The sequence below is a fragment of the Stenella coeruleoalba genome (assembly GCF_951394435.1).
Source record: "Stenella coeruleoalba genome assembly, chromosome: 15".
Taxonomy (NCBI): Eukaryota; Metazoa; Chordata; class Mammalia; order Artiodactyla; family Delphinidae; genus Stenella; species Stenella coeruleoalba.
Window position 1 is genome coordinate 75,716,336 of NC_137161.1, and position 24,366 is coordinate 75,740,701.

The window sequence follows — 24,366 nt, forward strand, 5'->3', positions numbered from 1 at the left end:
AAATACACAACACTCTCTTCAAAATCCAAATGTTCTTTACAGAAACATCAAGGAGGAAGGGAGCGGAGTGGAATGGCCCCACAAAGGTAATCAGAATTCATCTTCCGGGACTCATACCAATTACTCGCAGCTCATTACCAGCGCTCTGAGTAGTAGGGGAACACCTAGAGACCACATCATTAGCGTGCCGCACATTCATTAGGCCACAAATGGAAGCACCATAACAAAGCAACCCTGGTACTCAGGGAAAGATAAAGTTTCAGTCCCTAGTTCCAATACACTTAAGTCTTTTCAAGTTTTCAGCAGAAAATGCTGTTGAACCTGGGGGAAAGTTGCAGGCTGGTTCTTTCCACATGAAACCATAACCTAACATTTAATAAAACTGAGCGTTACTCTCTTTCAGTATATACAATTAAGAGTCTTAAAAACCCTTGGAAAATGGTTTACGCTCACCTTTTTAGTTTTGACAACACAAGGTAAATGGTGCTTTTGATAAGCATGATTGAGTATGCACGAAAACAATAATCAAATTAGCTGCATAAAAGTTCTGTCTCTTTCCATAAGCCAGCTGAAATGACGAATAAAACCTCCCAAAGCAAAGCTAATAAAACAATAAAGAAGAAGTTAAACTGTACAATGTGAGCTTTTGAAGGATATTTACCATGAAACCACCTCTGGAAAGAAGAGTTCTTCCCACATCAGCCAAAGTTATAAAATACATCCGAGGGAAAGCCTCGCCTGCCAAAGGAGGGCAGGCATTTATCTCATTGATTTGCAGGGCTTTGGTTTGGAATGTGAATGTCAAAAGGAACATCACAGGAAGAGGAGAAACAGAAAAGGAAAGATTATTTGTTTTGTCATTTAAATTCTGTTTTATGGTTAGCCTCTAACCATTGCTTTTTAAAAGCCTACAAAGTGGTTTCTGGTTCAGAATACCCACTGTGTTTAATCGCAGGATTCCTGAAGGCAGGTGGAGAAGATCAGGTTCCACTGAGCCCAGCTCAGCCACGCTTCTTTCTGAGTTATGAGGAGGATTGTTATGCTAAGAGGAGAGGGTCAAGACCCTTTGAATGGAAACACCACAAACCAGTTTTAGGATTTAAAGCACATATAGGCTGAGATAGTCCAGGAGGCAAAAGTACAATTATCCTATTATGTTGCTATCTGCCCATTTCATTCAACAGATAGAGAAGAACCATTTACTCTTATCTGTGAGAATACTTTACTGCAGAAGATATAACAGAGATAACATGTTTGTGGAACTCGTTCTTAAGGACCTTACAAACTAGTAAAGTAGTTCATAAAGTCAAAAGAGAAGAATAAAGGAAAGCTTTACAGAGGTAGTAGCTTTTGAAGCATTTGCCAAAGGAATGGTGACAGTGGAACACGTAGAAACGGAAGGTATTCGACATATAGGGAGCAGTGAGAACAAGTCACAGAAGCAGGAAAGCACTGGGTGCTTAGGAAGAACAGCCAATGATTAAATTTGGTTGTACGAGCAGTTCCTAAACTCGATCTGGTTACAAAGCACCTGGAATTCATGATGCTCTCTGTAAAACAAGAAGCTATTTGTAGAGCTTTATAGAATAATGAAATATTAATCCCTCTTAAGAAGGAAGAACAATCTAATGTATGTTTAAAAGCATATGCGCAAAGAAATGGAAGAAATAATTTAAATTCCATTAATGTTTATACTATTTTATTAGGAAAAGAACACAATTACTTGATTTTTATAGATAAATATTTTGGTTCAGGTTGCAGAGCACCAACGTTTTAGCAGGAACACAGCTATTTCCAGTCTTGTGAAATGGGAGATTATGTACCAAACTTAATCTTGAACTGATCATGATGACAAAACTAAATAAAATTAATTTTAAAATACCCTTCTAATCTATATCCACAGTCAGATAATAAGCAATATTCAGGCCAAAAAATATAGCAAAGAGAGGAAAAAAAAAATTCTAGGTCCTGCCTTAAGAATATTTACCAAGCTGGGTTGAAATTTAGCCTTGGTTTCAGATCCTCATAAATCTAGGGATCAAGAGCAAAGCACAGGGCCCACCTACAACAAGAAATCTAACAGGAGACTTCCCAACAGAACTGGACATGAAAGACCCACACATTCAGTGCCAGGTGAATTAGAAATGAGCTGTTATGCTCCTTGAGTAAAACTTCAATGAAAATTTCCCATCTCAAATATTACTGTGGAGAAAAAATACTCTTTTGATAATTCATCATGACAAGCTAACCCTCATATAGATTTAAAGCCTTAATTTACATGTAGTGGTCTGAAAAACTTCAATCCAAGATTATAAAAAGGTCCCACACTGGTAGTTCTGACAGAGAAATGAAAGAATCAAATGCCTGTTAAAGCCACGTTTATTCCAGGTGTCAAAGAATTCTTACAAATAAAGTTCCAGGAAAAATAAGCAACTCACAATCAATCACCGAACAAGTTAAGGAAACAAATGCTGTGAGTGAAAGCTAGCAGATACAATGAACAGATACATTAATCAATGTTAATACTTTAGATATTGGAATTTCAGACATGGAATTTAAAATAAGTATGTTTAAATCTTTAGGAAGAAGAAGAATCTTAAAAAGAGTTGACAGTTTTGCAAAAGAAGAAAAGCGAATTTTTTTTTATGGTTCCCAGGATGAAGGCAGGGTAGATATAAAATGATTGCTTATAAGGCCAGAAAGTAGGAAAGTGCTCAAAACAATAATAAGAACATAAGGACACAGGGGTCAGTTTAGATATATCTACCACTGGTCAAATTTAGGACAACTGTACTAAAACAATTAAGTATAGTAATGAACTCAAGACTGCTGGGAAAAATGGGAATTCATAAATTTATATTGACTAAATAAATTTTAAAAGGGGAAAAAACAAGCCAAAGCAATCTTGAGGGGAAAAAACTGAGCTGGAGGAATCAGACTTCCTGACTTCAGACTATACTACAAAGCTACAGTAATCAAGACAATATGGTACTGGCACAAAAACAGAAATATAGATCAACAGAACAGGATAGAAAGCCCAGAGATAAACCCACGCACCTATGGTCAACTAATCTATGACAAAGGAGGCAAGCATATACAATGCAGAAAAGACAGTCTCTTCAATACTGGTGCTGGGAAAACTGGACAGCTACATGTAAAAGAATGAAATTAGAACACTCCCTAACACCATACACAAAAATAAACTCAAAATGGCTTAGAGACCTAAATGTAAGACCGGACACTATAAAACTCTTAGAGGAAAACATAAGAAGAACACTCTGACATAAATCACAGCAAGAGCTTTTTTGACCCACCTCTGAGAATAATGGAAATAAAAACAAAATTAAACAAATGAGACCTAATGAAACTTTAAAGCTTTTGCACAGCAAAGGAAACTATAAACAAAACAAAAAGACAACCCTCAGAATGAGAGAAAGTATTTGCAAATGAATCAATGGACAAAGGATTAATCTCCAAAATATATAAACAGCTCATGCAGCTCAATATTAAAAAAACAAACAACCCAATCAATAAATGGACAGAAGACCTAAATAGACATCTCTCCAAAGAAGACATACAGATGGCCAAGGGGCATATGAAAAGCTGCTCAACATCACTAATTATTAGAGAAATGTAAATCAAAACTACAATGATGTATCATCTCACAATGGTCAGAATGGGCATCATCAGAAAATCTACAAACAATAAATGCTGGATAGGGTGTGGAGAAGAGGGAACCCTCTTGCACTGTTGGTGGGAATGTAAATTGATACAGCCACTATGGAGAACAGTATGGAGGTTCCTTAAAAAACTAAAAACAGAATTACCATATGACCCAGCAATCCCACTACTGGGCATATACCCGGAGAAAACAACAATTCAAAAAGACACATGCACCCCAATGTTCACTGCAGCACTATTTACAATAGCCAGGTCATGGAAGCAACCTAAATGCCCATCGAAAGACAAATGGATAAAAAAGATGTGGTACATATATACGATGGAATACTACTCAGCCATAAAAAGGAACAAAATTGAGTCACTTGTAGAGATATGAATGGACCTAGAGACTGTCATATAGAGTGAAGTAAGTCAGAAAGAGAACAAATATCATATATTAATGCATATATGTGGAATCTAGAAAAATGGTACAGATGAACCAGTTTGCAAGGCAGAAATAGAGACACAGATGTAGAGAACAAATGTACGGACACCAAGGGGGGAAAGTGGCAGGGGTGGTGGTCGTGGTGGGATGAATTGGGAGATTGGGATTGACATATATACACTAATATGTATAAAATAGATAACTTAAAAAAAAAAAAGGAAAACAGCTCTTACTTATATTAGAATACCAAAGACTGGAAGATTTGGAGGGAGTGGTAGAATTTTTAAAAAATCATCATTTTATAACCATTCTGGTAAAGACTGAATCAGGCAAGAATCATCAATAAATGCTAAACAGTGGGAGAAATTCTGATGATGAACAAGCTGCTTGAATGATCTGAAAGTGTCTGTTAGAGACTGCTTACTAGTATCAGTGGTGGAAAAACAGTAATTATAAAGTGGAAAAACCAGATAACACCTTGACTAGATAATCAAAATTAGTATCATCAATGAGGGACAGATGGATATTACAGGTCTCAGCATGTGATACTCTGAGGAAGAAGCATCACTTATGTAGCGCCCTAGCCAAGAACGCATAACCTCAATATAACTATGAACATCAGACAAGCCCCAAAGGAGAAACATTCCATCTCAGAAAAAGGGGTGGGGAAGGAGATGAGGACTGTATTCTTTAAAAATGCCAATGTTAAAAGACAAGACCACAGAAATGTTCCAGATTAAAGAAGGCTAAAAAGAGACAACTAAATGTAATACCTGACCCTAGACTGTATCTTGTATTGAGGGGGAAAAAATGCAATAAAGAATAACGTTAGGTCAGCTAGCAAAACTGGAATACAGACAGTAATTAGACGAAAGTATTGTACCAATGCTTTATTTACTGAAATTGATAATTATACTGAGACTACGTAAGGGAACAGTCCTATTCTTAAGGAATATAAACTGAATTATTTAAGGCAAAATGTTGTATGCAACCTGTCCTCAAATGGTTCAGTAAAAAAGTTTATATGAGAAAGGAAAAGCAAATAATAATGCACATGGGATAAAATGACAACTGGTAAATCTGAGAAAGACATGCAAAAAGAAATTTAAACTAAGAGGCATCACAGTTAAGCTTCAGAACACTGAAAACAATATAGAGACTTAAAAGCAGGCAGAGAAGGAACACATTACATTCAATGAAGCAAATAATTAAACAGCAGCTGATATTTCAACCACAACAGTACAGAATCTTCAAGACACTAGAATGATGCCTTCAAAGTCTAAAAGAAAACTGTCAACCTAAAATTTAATACAGTAAAAAATATCTTTCCAGGTAAGGAAATCTCTAAAGAATATATAGGATTATGTAGAATGAAAATAATCCAAGATGGAGAGTATGAGATAAAAGAAAACATGAAGGGCATAAAATGGGGAAATGCATGGTCAAATCTAAACAAACAAAAGTTATATCATAATTTTTTAAAATAATAAATGATAAATAGTAATGAAGATGATTATATTAACTGCTGGAGCTAAACAACAGAATTAAGATATAACATAAGGAACAGGAATGAGAATGATGCGATTGTGTTCAAAGTTCTTTGTATTAATCAATGTATTTCTTCTCCTAAATAACTTTAGACTTTGGTAAGTTCCTATAAAATTGACAGAGTAACCATCAAAAGGATTGAAATAGTGTACATAATTTCTAAAATAACAGAGTAAAATGAAGTGAGAAAAAATAATCAATTCAGAACAAAGCAAGGAGTGAAAGGAAAAAGAACATAGAAAAGGTAGAAAATGAATGCATAAAATAAGTCCAAATTTATCAGTAATTGCAATGAATATAAATGGGCTAAAAGCTGCAGTTAAAAGACAAAGATTATCAGATCATATTGGCTTAAAAAAAAATTAATCTATGGGGGACTTCCCTGGTGGTCCAGTGGTTAAGAATCTCCCTTCCAATTCAGGGAATGTGGGTTCAATCCCTGGTCTGGGAACTAAGATCCCACATGCCGCAGGGTAAGTAAGTCCACGCACCACAGCTAGAGAGAAGCCCACGCACCACAAAAAAGACCCGCACGCCACAACGAAAGATCCCGTATGCCGCAACAAAGACCCCACATGCTGCAACTAAGACCTGATGCAGCCAAATAAATAAATAAATATTGTTTTAAAAAATCAATCTATGCAGTGCTTTAAGAGAGTGCTCCTAAAACATAAGGAGACAAATGAGTCATGAGTAAAAAGGTCTTTAAAAAAAAAAAAAAAAATCAGGGAAATAGCAACTAAAAGTATGCTGCTGTAGCTCTAATAACATCAGGCAAAAAGGACTTGAAAGTAAAAAAAAATTCTGTAGATTAAAAAAGTCACCACGGACTTCCCTAGTGGCGCAGTGGTTAAGAATCCACCTGCCAATGCAGGGGACACGGGTTCAAGCCCTGGTCTGGGAAGATCCCACATGCCGCAGAGCAGCTAAGCCCATGTGCCACAACTACTGAGCCTGTGCTCTAGAGCCCACGTGCCACAACTACTGAAGCCCACGTGCCTAGAGCCTGTGGTCTGCAACAAGAGAAGCCACTGCAATGAGGAGCCTGCACACCGCAATGAAGAGTAGCCCCCGCTCGCCACAACTAGAGAAAGCCCACATGCAGCAACGAAGACCCAATGCAGCCAAAAATAAACTAATTTATTTTTTTAAAAAGTCACCACAATAATAAATTACTCAATTCCTCAGCAGGACCTAACAATTCTAAAAATATATGCAATCTTACATAACCTCAAGAAAAGAAATACACATATATGGCAAAATTTGAGAGAACTACAGTGCACAGTCATGCTGAAAGATTTTAACACGCCTCTCTCAGTACCTGATATATCAATCAGAATAATAAGTACAAATATATATAATTTCAACAACAAGATTAACATGCTTGATTTACTGTACATATAAATAATACTAAATTCAATAATTTCAGGGTATATATGTATATTTTTTCAAATTCTCATAGACTACTTAAGAAAACTAACAACATACTGAACCATAGAGTAAGTCTCAACAAATTACAAAGGATTAGCATCATATTGACCATGTTCCCAGCAACAGAAAGAAAAAAAATCTAAAAATATATACCTAAAATCAAGAAATATACTTTAAATGTAGATAAAAGAAGGAATCATACAGAAAAATAAAAAATAGTTTTAATCAAAGAATACCAAAAATACGACATACATATAAAAATTTGTGAAATGAAGCTAAAGCAATACTCAGAGAAAAATTTACAGCTTTAACTTATATATGTTTAAAAAAGGATAAAAGGCTAAAAATTAATGACCTATGAATCCATCTCAAAAATTTAAAAAACCAAACAAACCTAAAGAGGTTGGAAAAAATAATAAAGCCATGAGCTAAAATTAAAGAAGATACAACAGAGTATATAAACAAAGAAGAAAAGACACAAGGCTGAAGTTGGTTCTTTGAAGAGGCTAAAAAGTTCTTGCTAAATTCTTAGCAAGAAAAATCAAGAAAAAACAAATAACCAAAAAATGTAAATAGGGGTTTCCCTGGTGGCGCAGTGGTTGAGAGTCCGCCTGCCGATGCAGGGAACACGGGTTCGTGCCCCAGTCTGGGAAGATCCCACATGCCGCGGAGTGGCTAGGCCCATGAGCCATGGCCGCTGAGCCTGCGCGTCCGGAGCCTGTGCTGCACAACGGGAGAGGCCACAACAGTGAGAGGCCCGCGTACCGAAAAAAAAAAAATGTAAATAGCACAATTAAGAGGATATAAAGGAGGAGAATTAATTAGAAACAGTAGATGTTAAAACAGTAACAGAGGGTATTTAAATTATTTAATAAATTTGAAAGCCTCAATGAAATGGAAACATTACTGGAAATATAAAACAATAAAACTGATGCAAGAAGGAATAAAATATTTGAATGAAATTCTAACAAAGAAATGGATTAAAAAAAAAAACTTTATAAAGAAATTCCAGTCTCAGATGGTTAAAACCAGGAGTTGCCCACTGGCAAATCTGGCCTGCTGTCTTTTTTTTTTTGCGGTACGTGGGCCTCTCACTGTTGTGGCCTCTCCTGCTGTGGAGCATAGGCTCCAGACGCGCAGGCTCAGTGGCCATAGCTCACGAGCCCAGCTGCTCCGTGGCATGTGGGATCTTCCCAGACCGGGGCACGAACCCGTGTCCCCTGCATCAGCGGGTGGACTCTCAACCACTGTGCCACCAGAGTAGCCCCTGCTGCTTTTGTAAATAAAGTTTTATTGAAACGCAGCCACACTCACTCATTATGTATTGCCTTTGGCTGCTGTCACAATACAGTGAGATAATTGAGGACCTGCAACAGAGACCATATGGTTCACAGAGTTTAAATTATTTACTATCTAGCACTGTACAGAAAAAGTCTGACAACTTTTGGTTTAAACAGCAAATTCTATTGAACACCAAAGGCAGAAATAATTCCAGTCTGCAACTCATTGTATTAGGTGAGGATAGCCTTGATAACAACCCTCACAAAGATAATTTGAGAAAAAAAAAATTTTACTCATGAACATAGATGAAAAAGTCCTAAATGAAATGTCAGAAAACTAAATCCAGCATTGTGTGAAAAATACATCATTATCAATTTGGGTTTAACTGAGGAAATTACAGATTGATTTAACATTAGAAAACCAATTGTTGTATTTTATCACACTAACAGATTAGGGGAAAATCATATCATTTCAATAGATGCAGAAAGTGTCTAATAAAATTCAAGAGCATTCATGACAAAAATTAAATCTTAACAAACTAGAAATAGAAGGGAACTTCCATAATCTCATAAAGGCTATCTGAAAACAAAACAAAGCAAAAAATGTACACCCTACATCATGGGAAACGTTCATAGTGCTTCTTTTAAGATTAAGGAGAGGAATCTGGCTCTCACTATTTCTATTTGACATTTTACTTAATGTCCTAGGTAAATAGATAAACTAAGAAGAAAAAAAAAAGTAAAAGATTAGAAAAGAAACAAAACTGTCATTATATATACATATATATATATATATACATATATATATATATATATATATATATAAAACCTGACTATGTACATAGGAAATCCAGATGAAGCTGCAAAAAACTTACTAGAATTAGTAAGAGTTTGGCAAGGCTATTAGATTCACAATCAATACACAAAAATCCAACACATTTTTATATACCAGCAATAAATTTTACATGTAATTTTTTTGTGGTAAAACATGTGTAACATGAAATTTATCATTTTAACCATTAAATATACAGTTCAGTGGCATTAGGTATGTTGATAGTGTTGTGGAACCACCACAATCATCCATCTCTAGAACTTTCATCTCCCCAAACTGAAACTTCATGTTCATTAAACAATAATCCCCCATTCCCTCCTCCCCCAATCCCTAATAACCAACATTCATTAGTGACTGGCTTGTTTCACTTAGTATAACATCTTTAGGATTCATCCATGTTACAGGATATGTCAGAATTTCCTCCTTTTTTAAGGCTGAATAATATTCCATTATACAGATATACCATGTTTTGTTTATCCATTCATTAGTCAACAGACATCTGGGTTATTTCCACCTTTTGGCTATTGTGAATAGTGCTGCTATGAACATTGGTATACAAATATCTATTCAAGTCCCTCCTTTCAATTCTTTTGGGTATATACCCAGAAGTGGAATTGTTATAAATGTAAAATTTGAAAATATTATTTGCAATAGCATAAAAAATCAAGTACCTATAAATAAATCTAATAGAAATGTGCAAGTATATTATAAAGAAACACATAGAGAAAATTACAAAACTTCATGGAACTCCAAAAAAATAAGTTTTAAATAAGTGAACAGAAATATTACATCCAAGGATTAGAAGAGGCAGTATCAGAAAGATGTCAATTCCTTCTAAATTCCTCAATAAGTAATGCAATTCCAATGAAAATACAACATTTTTTCAGAATCTGGGGCTTGATCAGCTAATTCTAAAATTTACATGGCAGAGCAGTGAGCCAAGAATCACCAAGACATCCCTGAAAATGTATGTGCATGAGGTGTGGGGAGGGAGTTTTACTTAAAAGATAATAAACACGGTTTAAAAGTTATAGTAATTAAAACAGTATAGTGTTAGTATTTGAATAAAGTAACTAATGGAAAAGAAAGCTCAGAAACAAACCTATGTAAATTTGGAGACTTTATTTACAACAGAGTTGGTCCCTCAGATCACTGAGCAATGAACGACTATTTAATACATTGTGGTAGTGTAGATGCTTCACCATATGGAGAGAAATAAAACTGAACGCTTACCTCACACTATACACAAAAATTAATTCTTCATGGATTCATTAAATGTGAAAGATAAAACTAGAACACTTTAGACAACAGCATAGAATGCTTTTAGGACCTTAGAGAAGAATTCTTAAAACAAGATATAAAACATACAAGCTATACAGAAAAAGTGGTAAATTCAACTAATTTAAAATTAAGAATTTCTAGTCATCAGAAGATACCATGAACAGAATGGGTAAAAAAGTTACAATCTGGGAAATGATTTGCAACACATATTATTCACAAAGTATTAGTGACCAAAATATATAAAACACTCTGATAATTGAATAAGAGAAAGTCCAACATCAAAATAAAAGCATGGAAAAAAAGATCCAAAAAAGCATGCTCAGAAGAGGAAATCAGAATAGGCAAAAAAGTTAAAATTAAAACCACAACGACAGGGCTTCCCTGGTGGCGCAGTGGTTAAGAATCCACCTGCCAATGCAGGGGACTCGGGTTTGATCCCTGGTCCAGGAAGATCCCACGTGCCGTGCAGCAAGTAAGCCCGCGCACCACAACTACTCAGCCTGAGCTCTAGAGCCCATGAGCCACGACAACTGAAGCCTGCGCACCTAGAGCCTGTGTTCCACAACAAGAGAAGCCACCACAATGAGAAGCCGGCGCGCTGCAACTAGAGAAAGCCTGTGCGCAGCAACGAAGACCCACTGCAGCCAAAAAATAAATAGATAGATAAATAAATAAATAAATCTAAAAAAAAATTAAAAACAAAAAAACACCCCACAATGATGTTGTTAAACACACACACACACACACACACACACACACACTTCAATACCTATCTCACTGGAAAAAATTTAAAAAGTCTGACAGTTAAGAGTATTGGTAAGAATGTGAAACAACTGCAACACATTTACACTGCTAGTGAGAGTGGAAACTGGTACAATTCGTTTTGAAATCAACTTGGTATTATCCAGTAATGTTGATTACATACTTTCCCTAAAATTCCAGCAACTCTAATCCTAGGTAAAAATCAAGAATATGTGCCAGGAGACATGTAAAAGAATAGTCATATAGCACTATTTGTTACAGGTCAAAACTGGAAACAACCTATCTTGTTCTTTGTTGGTCAACAGAGAATTTGTAAACTGGTATAGTGACACAATGGAACAGTATATGGCAATGAAAATGAATGTATTACAGCTACATACAACAACATTGTTGACTCTCTGGAACTAACGAGCAGAAAAACAGAACTGCAGAATTGATTACATTTATATAAAATTCAAAACAAGAAAAACAAGAATCATTGTTTAGTGACACAAAGATAAACTTTAAGGAAATACTTACTGGAAGTGATTCATTTTAAGTATTTAAATAGCAAATCACTGTTCACTGTCAAACAACTGGAATGGTGGCGTTAGTAATATTGCCAGTTTCCATCTTGACTCTTTAATCATAGGCTAAAGAGCATTACATTATTAGCAGTACCTTGTTAACATATTCTTCAAGAACTAGGATTTATGTACGTGGATAAAGTTACTGTGTCAAGAGTTTTCAAAAACTGTGATCCTAGGTTGTTGTGTGCTTATTTTTAACAGCTAAGCTTAGAGTTTCTAAATAGTTTAGGGACAAAGAGAAGGATCAAAATGCCACCCTCTTATGTTGAAAATTTACCACTTTTTATATGATCGAAGTGGCAGAATCATATTAGAATGAAAAAGCCGTAATGCCTATCAACTGTCTCAAGTGATGACAACATTCACATGACATCAGTTTCTGCTGCCCCTTAGTTATTCACAGAGTTGTTAAAAGTGGTTCTTTTAGAGAAATGAGAAACTCAAGACCCCAAAGAACTGAGCATTTTGACCACTAAATCCTTCAGGAATAGAGTCCTGTGAGGTGCTATAACAGAGAAAAACATTCTGTTACAACATGAACATGGATTGGCTCCTGGATTTTATTTAAGGGTTGGATTCATTTTTAAAGGTAGTTTATACGTCCTGGATTGGCATTACTCAATTCTATAAGGGCCTCTGTAGGTTAACTTTTGAAAAAATTTGATCCTAACAAAGACTTCTTAATAATATGAAACTAGGCCTGTGCTATTAGATTAAGTGTAAAAAGGAGGATATAACATCTAAAGCAATATTTATAAGTATGGCCCTTGCAGAGTATGAGCGCTACTGTGTAAGGAAATACAGATAGATCAGGAGGTAAAATGGGAAAGGTTAACTCTGGAGAACGAAGGAACACTAGGTAAATTTTCTTCTATCTACTCTTCAGTATTTTCTGATTTTTCTATAATGGGCCCATAGGATAATGATAAATAATGTATATAAAATAATTCACGTAGTACCTGACACATAGTAGGAGCTCAATACATGGTAGGTACTCTTACTATTATTATCCAGGTAAAATGTAAGGGTAGGTTCAGTCTAATGACTCAAAAGCCAACCAAAGCTCATGAATTTATACTAAGCTTCATTACACGTCACAGTTCATTAAATGAGTCAGCTCTGTTAGGAGTACACATGCTGAGTAGAAAAGATCTGTGGCATCACCCTTCTGCTGATGAACGATGAATCAAAGGGAGGCAGTGTCTCTAGAAGATCATACTAATTTTCTCAGTTACCTCAAGAATGGAATGTGCCGTGTGCCATTGCTTTGGGACAGGTTATAACAGAATTGGGAGGAACAGTGTATTTTTCTTTCTGAGCTGACTCACCACTTTCTTTCAACCACAGTCAAGTTTAGCCTGGATAAGACCCAGTGACATGGTGTAAAGAGGCCTAGGGTGGAATTCCTGCAAGCCTAGATGTCTCCACAGTTATCATGTACTGAAATAATGAAGAAACTCAGAAGCCCTCAAAATAGTATTTCCAAATCTATCTTGTTTCAAGCTGAACCATGACTAGTGCCTGGTCAACCTTCAGGGGAACACAGAACAGCATAAAAGCCATCTAACCGTTGATTAGAACCAATTGTGTGTTTGGTACATATACATAAATACACTAACACATTCTCATCCCTCTCCTTTTTTTAAGGAAAACTAATTATGGAAGCCTGGCTTGAGGCTGTAATTTTGTAGAAGATGCCAGCATAGTTGTTTTCAAGTTAAAAAAAAGTTGCACTTTAGTACTCAGAGACCTCTTGTTTTAATTTATGCAAAGCTTAAAACATTTTGTTAGGCCTGAGTGAGACCATCTGTGCAAGAAATAAAGGATGCCTAAGGGTAAAATAGGCAAGAATAGTAATGCTGCATGTGTGGAGGGCGGTAGGCAGCCTACGGGGTTTGCAACTACTGCTGTGACCTTTACTACTTTAGAGAAGAAACAAGAGTAATTTCCATATATTGCCTCCTCTAAAAAAGCCTGGCATTCCTCCCCTCTTGCTCTTTCCTTCTTCCTCATTCCTTAATAATAAGAAGTTGGCAAAGCAGACCCTACAAAGAAAACTATAGCCAGTTTTGAGAATCATGCTTTCACACACACACACAGTGGGACACAGTTTGAGGGGAAAGAGACTAAGAAGATGAGTGGATAAGAAACCAGGATGAATGAGATTAACTCAGAAGGGACATCACAACTGTCTCAAATACTGAAGGAGTTATCAGGTAGAAGGAAGGAACGGAGGAAGATATTAGCTGAGCAAGTGCTGGTAGGTCAGGCACTTTGCAAAAGGTATTCATATTTATTTTACTGCTTAATTATATTTAATGTGAAAATGTTGCCTGATTTGTATAACCCCCAAAAGTAGAATAAGGACCAACAGAAAAGACAGAAGGAGACAGAAGGTGAAGTATGGATGGAAGGAGGTAGGAATGGAAGTGGAGGAGAGAGGGAACCAAAGATGCAATCAGTGACCTCTGAAGACGATGCGTCGGTAGAGCCCCTGGCAATGTTCCAGTATTGACTGGATGACCACTTGCCTTGGACCCTGTTTGGGAGAAGAGGTTGTAAGTCTCACATTCTTTCCAGCTACACAATCTGCTCTATGAAGCATGGAGGTTTACAGGTTGGTGAGAAGGCACTGGCACCACCTGTGGTGGAAATCAGGGGGGCTTGTGTCAGGTCACTGTAACCGAAAGACACCTGCAGCACCTACACCCATACTGTGTCTGCCGTGACTCCTCTCCTTAATGCCTGCCTTGGGAGAGGAGAAGGGCACCTGCACTTGCTGAGCTACGCTGTCACTCCAGACCAACACATCTAAAGAACAAGGGTGGTACCATGCCCAAACTGAACAAGCTGTTTTGACCGAAGAAAAACAGGATACCGCAGGCAGGCTCCTTCAGCTTCAGCTGAATGCCGAAAGCATCCTGAAAGGAGCATTCCTCCACCAAGCAGGTCTGCCATCTCCAGGCCACTGGGTACTGGTTTAATGCAGCTGTGTGAGAACAGCCTTTCTTTGTAAATCAAAGGTTTTTTTCAGAGAGAGCAACATTAGTCGTTAAAATGATGGCTTTTTCCCTATAACTCTGAAATTAACATTACAAAGGCCTGACCTTATGTGCATTAAGTATTCCCCAAAGAAGCACAAGAATATTTTGTGAGTTTGTTCATATTGCATTTCTTTCGTTTGATTACCTTTGGGACTTATTAAGGAATCCATGCTTCTCCCCCCTCCCATTTTTCTTAGAGGGGTCCCACAGGGGCTTGGGATAAAGGAACGGAGAAAGAACCCAATCCAGGGGTGTAATAGTCACATCAAAGCCTAAAAGACTTTTATTTACCAAAAGAAAGGTTTTAAAAAAACTTCAAAAAAGTAATAAGCACTTTTATCTAGGGATATATTTTACAGAACATTTATATATAGCCACAGTGTATGGCTAAAAATAAGATCTTTTATATTGAACCTCTTAGGGCATAGAATTAGCTTTAAAACAAAGGCAAGTATGTCGTGTTAAAGCACTGAATGTCCTAAAAATCAAAATGATATGTTATTTTTCCCATTATACACCCTTATTCTATCACTGTGGTCTAGAAGCTTACGTACAAATCAAAACGGATAGGGCAAATGTGTATCAGACGGGACCAAGGCTGATAAAGATATCATCTGGGATAGGAATCTATGTCTCAATTCAGAATTCAGCACCATAAATCTGCATGGTAATCAAGATTTAGAAGAGGCCAAAAAGCCTGGCGGGGAAGGCTTCCCCTAATTATCCAGGCATCCTATGTATACAGCACCACTGACACTATAAATTCTCCAGTGACATGGGGTTGGGGGGTCATCATTAGATATTTCCAGACAACAAGGACTTAACCTTGGATTCAGAACACCTCACTACTGCTCTTCAAAACCCAAAGTAGATACAGTCCTCAAGTTTCTTTCTCTTAAGCTTTGACTTCTCATTTCACAGTCCTGAGGGAAAACATCATTTAAATGGGAAACCATTTCACTGAAACGTTTGTTATTTTGTCATAAACAGTATATAGACTTAAGCAAAAGAAGAAAACTAATCACTCACAATCCCATGAATTAAAGGTAGCCACTGTAAATGTTTTGATGTCTTTCCAGAGCTTTCTATGCATACCAATAATTATTTTATCAAATTAAGCTACCATGTTGTGCATGCTATAGAAAACCAGAGGCTTGTATATTCAATACCAAAAATGAAAGTAAGTCCTCAGCAGATAACCAAGTATGGACTAGAGATGGAGAGACAGAAGGTGGAGACGAACATCAAGAAGAATGGTTTCTAGAATGATGTAAGTACTACGGGATGAGAGGGAGGAGGAAGCACAGCAAGATACAGGACAAAAATACAGAACAAATACCTTGTTCTGAATTTAATTCACTCCTTCTGCCTCCAAGATTGTAAGCGAGTACCATCATTTATGTAGCACCTTCCAAAAGCCAGGCACATTACAATACCCTTATGAAAACCACATGACATAAGAATTATTAAACATTATTTTATAATCAAGGAAACCCAGACTTTAACAGTTAAGAAACTTTCCCAAAGAGTTGAAAGGTATAGTTCAGGGAGTATTCACAACCAGATGTGGCTGACATCAAAGTCAATGCTACCAGTTACCAGGGTGCATCAATTGTACCCAGGGCTCTGGAAGAGGCACCCTTGTGAACCCAGCTATGTCGCATTAAGTCTCTTTCTCTGGCCAAGCACCTGTGCTCCTTGGCTACTGCAGTCAGGAGACGCTGGCTGCTAGGAAAGCAAAGTCACTGCAGCCAGCTCAGGCACCCTCTATGAACCCTACCAGTCCTGTGTCATCTCTTATTCCACACTCACAGCTCTGATTATCCTATTCAATGATTCATGAATCCCATCCAGCCCCATGATCTCTTTCTCTCCACTGTTTACACCGTAGCACCACTTAACATTCACGTGTTTATGCTGTACTTTCCCAACTATATGTACATACGGACAACAGAGGCAGAATCCCAAACTTCTCAGTATCTCTCCCATTCTTGGGTACACTGCCTTACAGACAGTAGGTCCTCAATAAACACAATTAATTTTTCCAGAATCCCAGAGTGGTACGGTTCATGGAATAAATCTTTCCACCCACCCCCAAAACTTAGGTCCCGGGAGCTGGTTCTACATAAACTTTGTACACAGGGAAGGAGAAAGAGATAAAAGGTTTTTTTGGTTTTTTTTAAAATTATTCATCTTAGTAATCTACTATTGAAGAGAACTGAAAAATCATCTTCTCAAAAAACAAATTATGAACCAGAGTAGGTACTAGGGCCTGGCAAAGAGAGCACTTAGGAAGACCAGGAAGATTAGTTTACCTGCCCAGGCATGGGAGCTGGAGAAGGCGCTGGAGCTGGAGGGAGGGAGGCTGAGGGCTCGTGAAAAACTGAAGGGAGATGACGACGGAGAGTCTGGAAACTCAGATAGAGGTCACCAAATTGTATCTGGACAAAGAAACATCAGGAATCTCTATCATATGGGTAACTGCCTCTTTCTTGCCAAGTTACCTCACTGCCAACAGGAGCTCTATTCATGAAAGCAAATACTTAATTGGGGGTTTTACTAATTGATATACTAACAGCTGTGGCATGTTACTGTCTGGTCAGGCCTATAACCACATGAACATACATGCCGTGTGTGTGCTCCTGCACAGACACACAGAGACAGAGAGAAACCCGTATTTCTCTGATGATGTCTGCAGCTTAGACAGTGGTATAAGGAAGGAGGACTGAAGAGAAGAGCTGGGAAGAGGAGCAAGGTGACAACTTGTGTTTCCTAGTGACACGCAACAAATCTTCACCCGCTCATCGTTCAAAACCAAAAGAAACATAAAAACAAGGAGAAGACGGAAAACATAACATGTAAAACAGATTCTGAGGTACTAAAAGGAACCTGGAAAGAATCCCGGCTCTCTGGAAGGGGAAGGGAGGCTGGTGAGAACACCTTCAAGTTAGGAGAGGACTTGATAGGCTGAGAGAGGAAGGGAAATAAGATGGGAGGAGCAGGCAGTCCGAGACCCAAGGGGGCGGCCACGTTAAAGGAAGTACCTGGCACCCCAGGAAATGGCAGCACTGGTGTCAGCTCTTTCGAAAGGCCTTGCCAAGGTGGACAGCACTAAACTCCCCTCTGCTCACTGGGTCTGCTGGACACATCTAATGAAACACAACCCTGTCAGGGGTGGCCCTTGGGTACCATTTTCACTCCTACATTCCATTTTCGGTTTAGGTGGAGATTTTCAAGAAGACAGCACGCAGCACTCAAGTCCCAGGTGACAAGATCTGCTCAGATTTAGTCTTTGAATGTTGCAAATTAAATTCCCTCATCAGGCCTCTAATCACTCTTACCAGATGGGGCTTGTGCTCAATTTTGGATCCACAGGAAATTTAATGGTTATTGTTTCTGTTTAAATAGGAGATTATTGCATTTTAATAAGTTCTCTTTGGGACTTGCAGCAACAATAGAGCACTATGAATTACTGTAGATAGCTGTTACTGCATGCTGGGGAAAAATCAAGTTACTAAGTGTGACAAGTTGCTTTTTCTTCCCTTCCAGCAATCGCTCCGAGTGTATTTACCACCAAATTAAGTATGTGCCGAGGGGATAATATTTTTATCCTGCCGAGGGGGAGAAGGAGCTTGTCTGTGGATTTTCATTAAAATGACACATCTGTTCAGCAATTTCACAAAGTAATTCTGCTGAAAGTTTTATCAGCTAATTTTAATTATTCACTCCAGTGGGTTGAATACAGGATTCATCATGTTGAATTAATACATTTGACGGGAATTTCACAAAGAGGGGGAGAAAAAGCAATCAACAAATTGAATTGTCATGCAATATGGATTAAATTGAGATTCTTTAATTAGGATAAGCCTGAGATTTGGTATTTTGAAGGTATTAGAAAGCTTAGCAATACAGTGGTAAAGATTAAGAAAATGCAATTAAATATTACACTTTGGACACGGCCAGGATATCATGTGAGTAGAAGAGTCCTCCTTTTAGCAGAACAGTTAATAGTGTCAGTTTCTAGGATATCTCAGTGGTGGAACTGCAGCCATGCCAATGAGGGACAGCTGCTGTTTGTTTACCAGAGATGAATTGAAAGGTAATTGTGTTTTAAAAGACTGGAAGCTGGCTCCCTAATTTAAACTACAATGAGATAATTGTGGCAGTGACAATGAACAAATAACTAGGAGACACAGGTTCAAGTTCTAGCTCTGCAAGCACTAGTTTTGTGACCTTGAAAAAACAAGCAAATTTTTATTGAACACCTATTATGTGCAGACACTATGTTAGACATAGAGGACAACAGTGAATAAGACAGTCCCTGTCTAAGGAGGCCTGTAGGCCTAATCCGAGGCCCCTCCCCACAGTCAGTCTCTTCATCTAACTAGCGAACGGGTGGGACCGCCTGAGTTCTCTGAAATTCTACAACAGGAACTAGAAACATATAATTGTGCAGAACTTACTTTATGAAGGAAGTATATGATGTGACTGAGGATTAAACAGAGCAGTGCAGACAACATGAAGTAAAAAAATCATTGTTCCGCTAGCTGTCTTTTCCATATATGTTGGTTTGGGTGACGGGTCCGCATGCAGAGCTGCCCTTAATGCTCTCTGCCAACATAGAATAACATGGGGGGAAAGGAGCATCGTGTGTACCGGACAAAGAAAATAACAGAGTGGAGTAAGCGTAATTACTGCCAGTAGATGCATTAAAAAGTACATTGTTATAACTCAGGTGAGCCCCCAAGGCTTGCCAAAATGTGTTTATACTTGTAAAACCAAACAGACGCTAAAAGTGGGAGGAGAGAAAAACAACTGTCATTAAGGAGACAAAATGCTCTCTGAAGTAGAGGATGCAGTTACTACTCTAAAGGAAGTGGTTTGAGATTCATTTCCGCCTTAGCTACTAAAACTGTTAACAGCCACTTACAGACCAGAATCATGAGCCTGATGATATGCATCAATGGGAAAGACAAGACAGGAAGAAAAAGCATTAATGAGAAAACTTTATTGGGAAGACAGTGTGAACCTCACTTCCTAAAGAGCTTGAACACTGCTTTTCAGTTCCAAACAAAACATTCACTCACTCCATTTCCACAAGGGAAAGTAGGCCACACACACTCATCAGTGAAACTGCACCACCTACTTTGCTATAGCAATGACAAATACTATAGTATCTCATTAGAAATGTGAACAAATGGTGTTGCGTTTTTGAATACCGAAAGGAAAACAGTGAAAATATAAATTGAGTTTCTGACTAATAAGCCCATCTTTTAAATTTTTCTAGGAATTTTAATAACCTGTGTTCATTCATTCAACATTTATTGAGCATCACTCTGTACCACACACTGCTCTCAACAAGAGGGATAAAGTAGTGAATAGGGTCCAGAACTTGCCTCCATGGACCTTACATTCTGGTCTGGGTTGCTAGCAAAGAATATAAAATGTAATGGCAAACAATGATAAGCGCTATGAAAAAACAGAGCAAGTTGCAGAGAACAGAGAATAATTACGGAAAGTATGGTTTTTCAAAGGGTGGTCACAGAGGGCCCCTCTAAAGAAATGACATCTGGGTCGAAGCCTCCATGAAGTATTAGTCATCTGATTCTCATTATATTTTTCCATTTTATATTTTTGTTTTCTTTACTGTATCCTGGCTTGGCTCACTGGGAAAGATCATGGTATGATGGAAAGAACACAAACACCAATTGCTCAGTTATCGCAGGGAAGCAATGATCTCTCTGCGCCACAGTTTCCCCATCTAATAAGTGGGCTGTTAGGAGGATTAAAAAAGATAAAGTACATAGAGTACCCAGAACAGGCAGTGAAGCAGAATTATCTACGTCTCCCTTTTTTGTTGTTCTTGTAGATAATCCTTTCTTTAAAATACGAGAGCAAGAAGGATTCTTGGAAATTATATACTTCATCTTCAATTTACCAATGGGAAAAATAAAGAGTCTCGGAAATGAAGCAAAAAACTCATGGCTGGTCATCCCATCGCAGAGAAGTTCTACCGAGAGCTCTTTCTGTTATGCTAGTGTTTTTGAAATTTTTATTTTTACCTGTGAAAACTTTTTTCAAATGAAATCTTAACAAATAGTCCAATATAAGAAACAAATAAATAGTAGCAGCTGAGCTTTGCCAGCCCCTTGAAGAGAAGGAGAGGCAGAGAATGAACATGGCCTTAGTGATGATGAAAGGCAAAGACACCATGAAAGAAAACTCACGGAAATTCCTTAAAAAAATAGGGAAGATAACTGAAATGCCTGAGCAGGCCCAAAAAGATTTGCTAGATCTCTTTCCTCTACCACTTGAATTAAAAGACAAGACACATATTAAGAGATAATTTAGGGAACATTAGTAATCCATTCCACCCCTTTTTTCGTGGTCATTACGTGTTCAGCTTTTTGTTTTTCTTTCTTGCCCTTAATTCGGCCTTTGTCTTATTTCATGTCCTTTTCTTTCACTTGTTTCCAGAGTCCCAGCTGTTTCCTTTCTTGCTTTTCTTTCTAGCACCCATGTCAGCTCAGCCACCCTCCCTCCTTACCTCTGCTTGTTCTCACTCAGGGAAGATCACTATTGTGACAGCACTCCCATTAAGTTCTGTTAAAATGACAAAAAAGTCTGTCATTTACTCTTAGCAGTAAGTGTCTCCAGTCACCAAAGAACCAATGTACTCAGCTAGCTGTTTCCAATCCAACTCCTAAGAATGAAGAGTTGAGGCAGACAGTCAGCCGCCCTTAGACAGGTGGGAAGAATGTGAATCAAGTGTCCACTGTGTTTTGGGAACCAAGCTAAACATCAGAACTCACCCATTCAACAAACAGGTACTGGATCCTGCTAGGTTACCGTGCCAGGTGACAGAAACACAGAGGTGGAAGATAGGTATCCTGCTCCCATGTCTAGTAGGAGAAGCAGTGAATCCATCTAAACTACAGGTGATAGTATGTGTTCTAGTTATTAAGTAACAATAAAAGGGAGCACAGAAAAGATGGCAAGGACACAGCCTAGGAGCCCCTCCTGCTTATGACGCAACCAATGTGCACTTCATAAGCTTCAAACAGCTTTATGTGTCAACACACCCACCCAACACAGAGGCGGTTCTGCTCCAAATTAGTGGTACAATAAACCTTAACAACTGGTGGATTTTGAGGAAAGCCCTTTAATCAATAATGTTAGGAAATGAATCTTTAATGTGAATATTTTCTACAACCACAAGGACAGAAAACCACACTTTCACTTTCCCACCCCAGGTGTATCTGTACCTGCCTATCACCCTGAGGACACGAGGTGCCTTGTTGTGCAACAGTGAGGAGATTCACAACCCCTGTCCTTTGTTTCTTCCAAACAGATAATACAACCACCATGAGATTTACAGGAAGGGGACTCATGTTTTAGACCTTTAGCAAAACAACATTCAAAGGACCAACACCCACAAGGCCCAGCAGGTAAATGTAATTCTAAGTGAGTCTGAGTTGCTGAATGGGAGCACAAGGTTATGTCTAAAGAGAAGGGCTGACTTTATGCTCGGAAAGGGAAAGAGAGCAAGACATAGGCTCAGCTTCCTCCTCTGTGAAATGTGGACAAAAATATCACAGGACAAAAACACTTACAAAGGGGGTTTCCCTGGTGGTGCAGTGGTTGAGAGTCCGCCTGCCGATGCAGGGGACACGGGTTCATGCCCCGGTCCGGGAAGATCCCACATGCTGCGGAGAAGCTGGGCCTGTGAGCCATGGCCGCTGAACCTGTGCGTCCGGAGCCTGTGCTCCGCAACGGGAGAGGCCACAACAGTGAGAGGCCCAGGTACTGCAAAAAAAAACCCCAAAATACAAAAAAAAAACTTACATAGGTAAGCATGCAATAAATGTTCACAATGATAATATTATTAATATTATATAATAATATTATTATTAGGTAGAGGAGTGTGGGAGTGTGAAAGATAAATCAGAGATCTTAGAGGAAAGAAGAAAACACTGAAAGAGAAATGAGAAAGATTTCAGAAGGATGTAAACGGAAAGGTGAACAACATTCAAGAAATACCAGTTCTTGAAAAATAAATAGTCCCCAAACCTGAAAAGTCTTGACATATGCTCTACCCATCTAGTACCCATTGTGGGAGCTAAATATTGATAAATATAATATATAATATAAAAATTAACGGACTACATCTTAATATATATTAGTAACCCTATGATAATGACCAAAGTGTCAGAAAAACACAGTGTACTGAAAACACAAATATCTATGGCTTCTGATCCACAAATGTGAATTAAATGCCTGGCTAGGATTTCTACCAATAAAACAATGGCATCACATGATGGAATTCAGCTGCGGTGATTCCAGACCATGAACTGGGTTTTCTCTTTTTGTGTGAAAACTACAAAATTACACGTGTTGCCTACCCTTCTCACGAGAAACCTTTGGAACAAGGTCCCATTCTGACAATCAGATAAGATAAAAGTAGTAAATGCTAAACAAATTGCCCCTCGTAGTAAAGCTGGTACAGGGCTATGAGGCCACTTACTTCATGCCTGATTTTTTAACCTGCTGCATACAGAGTCCCTCTCCTGGCAACGGGAACATCAGCCTTGGTGACTTGTGGACTTCTCTCCACAGCCTAAAGGTTGATGAGGACTCTAGGGGAACAGTTTTAGCATCAAAAAGGACAGAAAAGAAAGTCCACCAAAAATTAGACCACTTTGTGTGAAAGCAGAGATGAAAGGTACACTGCTGTTAATGAAAAAAATATACATCATATAAAAGCCAAGGGATTAAGTCAAACTCGACAAATTTATCTGCCTGCAATTCCATCTTTAAACTCGGCAGACCTGGAGTCATAGTCACAATTATGCGAGGTCCATTAAGCAATTACTTTCCCTTCCTATTCTCCTTGTGTCCTTCACAGCTCATACTACCCCATCAGAAGCCTCAACCATTTTTTTTTTTTTGCAGTAAGTGGGCCTCTCACTGTTGTGGCCTCTCCCGTTGCGGAGCACAGGCTCCGGACGCGCAGGCCCAGCGGCCATGGCTCGCAGGCCCAGCCGCTCCGCGGCATGTGGGATCCTCCCGGACCGGGGCACAAACCCACGTCCCCTGCATCGGCAGGCGGACTCTCAACCACTGCGCCACCAGGGAAGCCCCCTCAACCATTTTTGAGAAGAAAAACCACCATCCGGTTAAGATAAAAGCATACAATTCCTATACCTCACAACTGTAATACTCATTTCCTCAGGCAAAAACATTTCCAAGTACCATGTGAATTATGTGCTCAGGACACAGAGAGACCGTCGTAGGTACTTGTACAAACATATGTGCATATGTGCTTGCTGCTGTGGGAGGGAACATAGGAAAGAGGTGGAAAAGCAGTAACCCCAAGAGTCTTATAAAAAGGGGTCCAATTCTTTAAGCTCAAGGCGGAAGGTTACAGGGCTTCCTCCATCTCCAAAACTAAAGAGTTTTTTCTAACCCAGTATGAAATGTGTAAAACAATAAATTCAAATACATGTTTATAGAG

At 38.3% G+C, this 24,366-nt stretch overlaps 1 protein-coding gene across 1 annotated transcript in view; it reads right to left on the reverse strand.

The window, feature by feature from the left end:
* Positions 1-24,366, reverse strand: part of AUTS2 (activator of transcription and developmental regulator AUTS2) — a 1,122,376-nt gene that overhangs the window by 491,292 nt on the left and 606,718 nt on the right. The window lies entirely within an intron of this gene.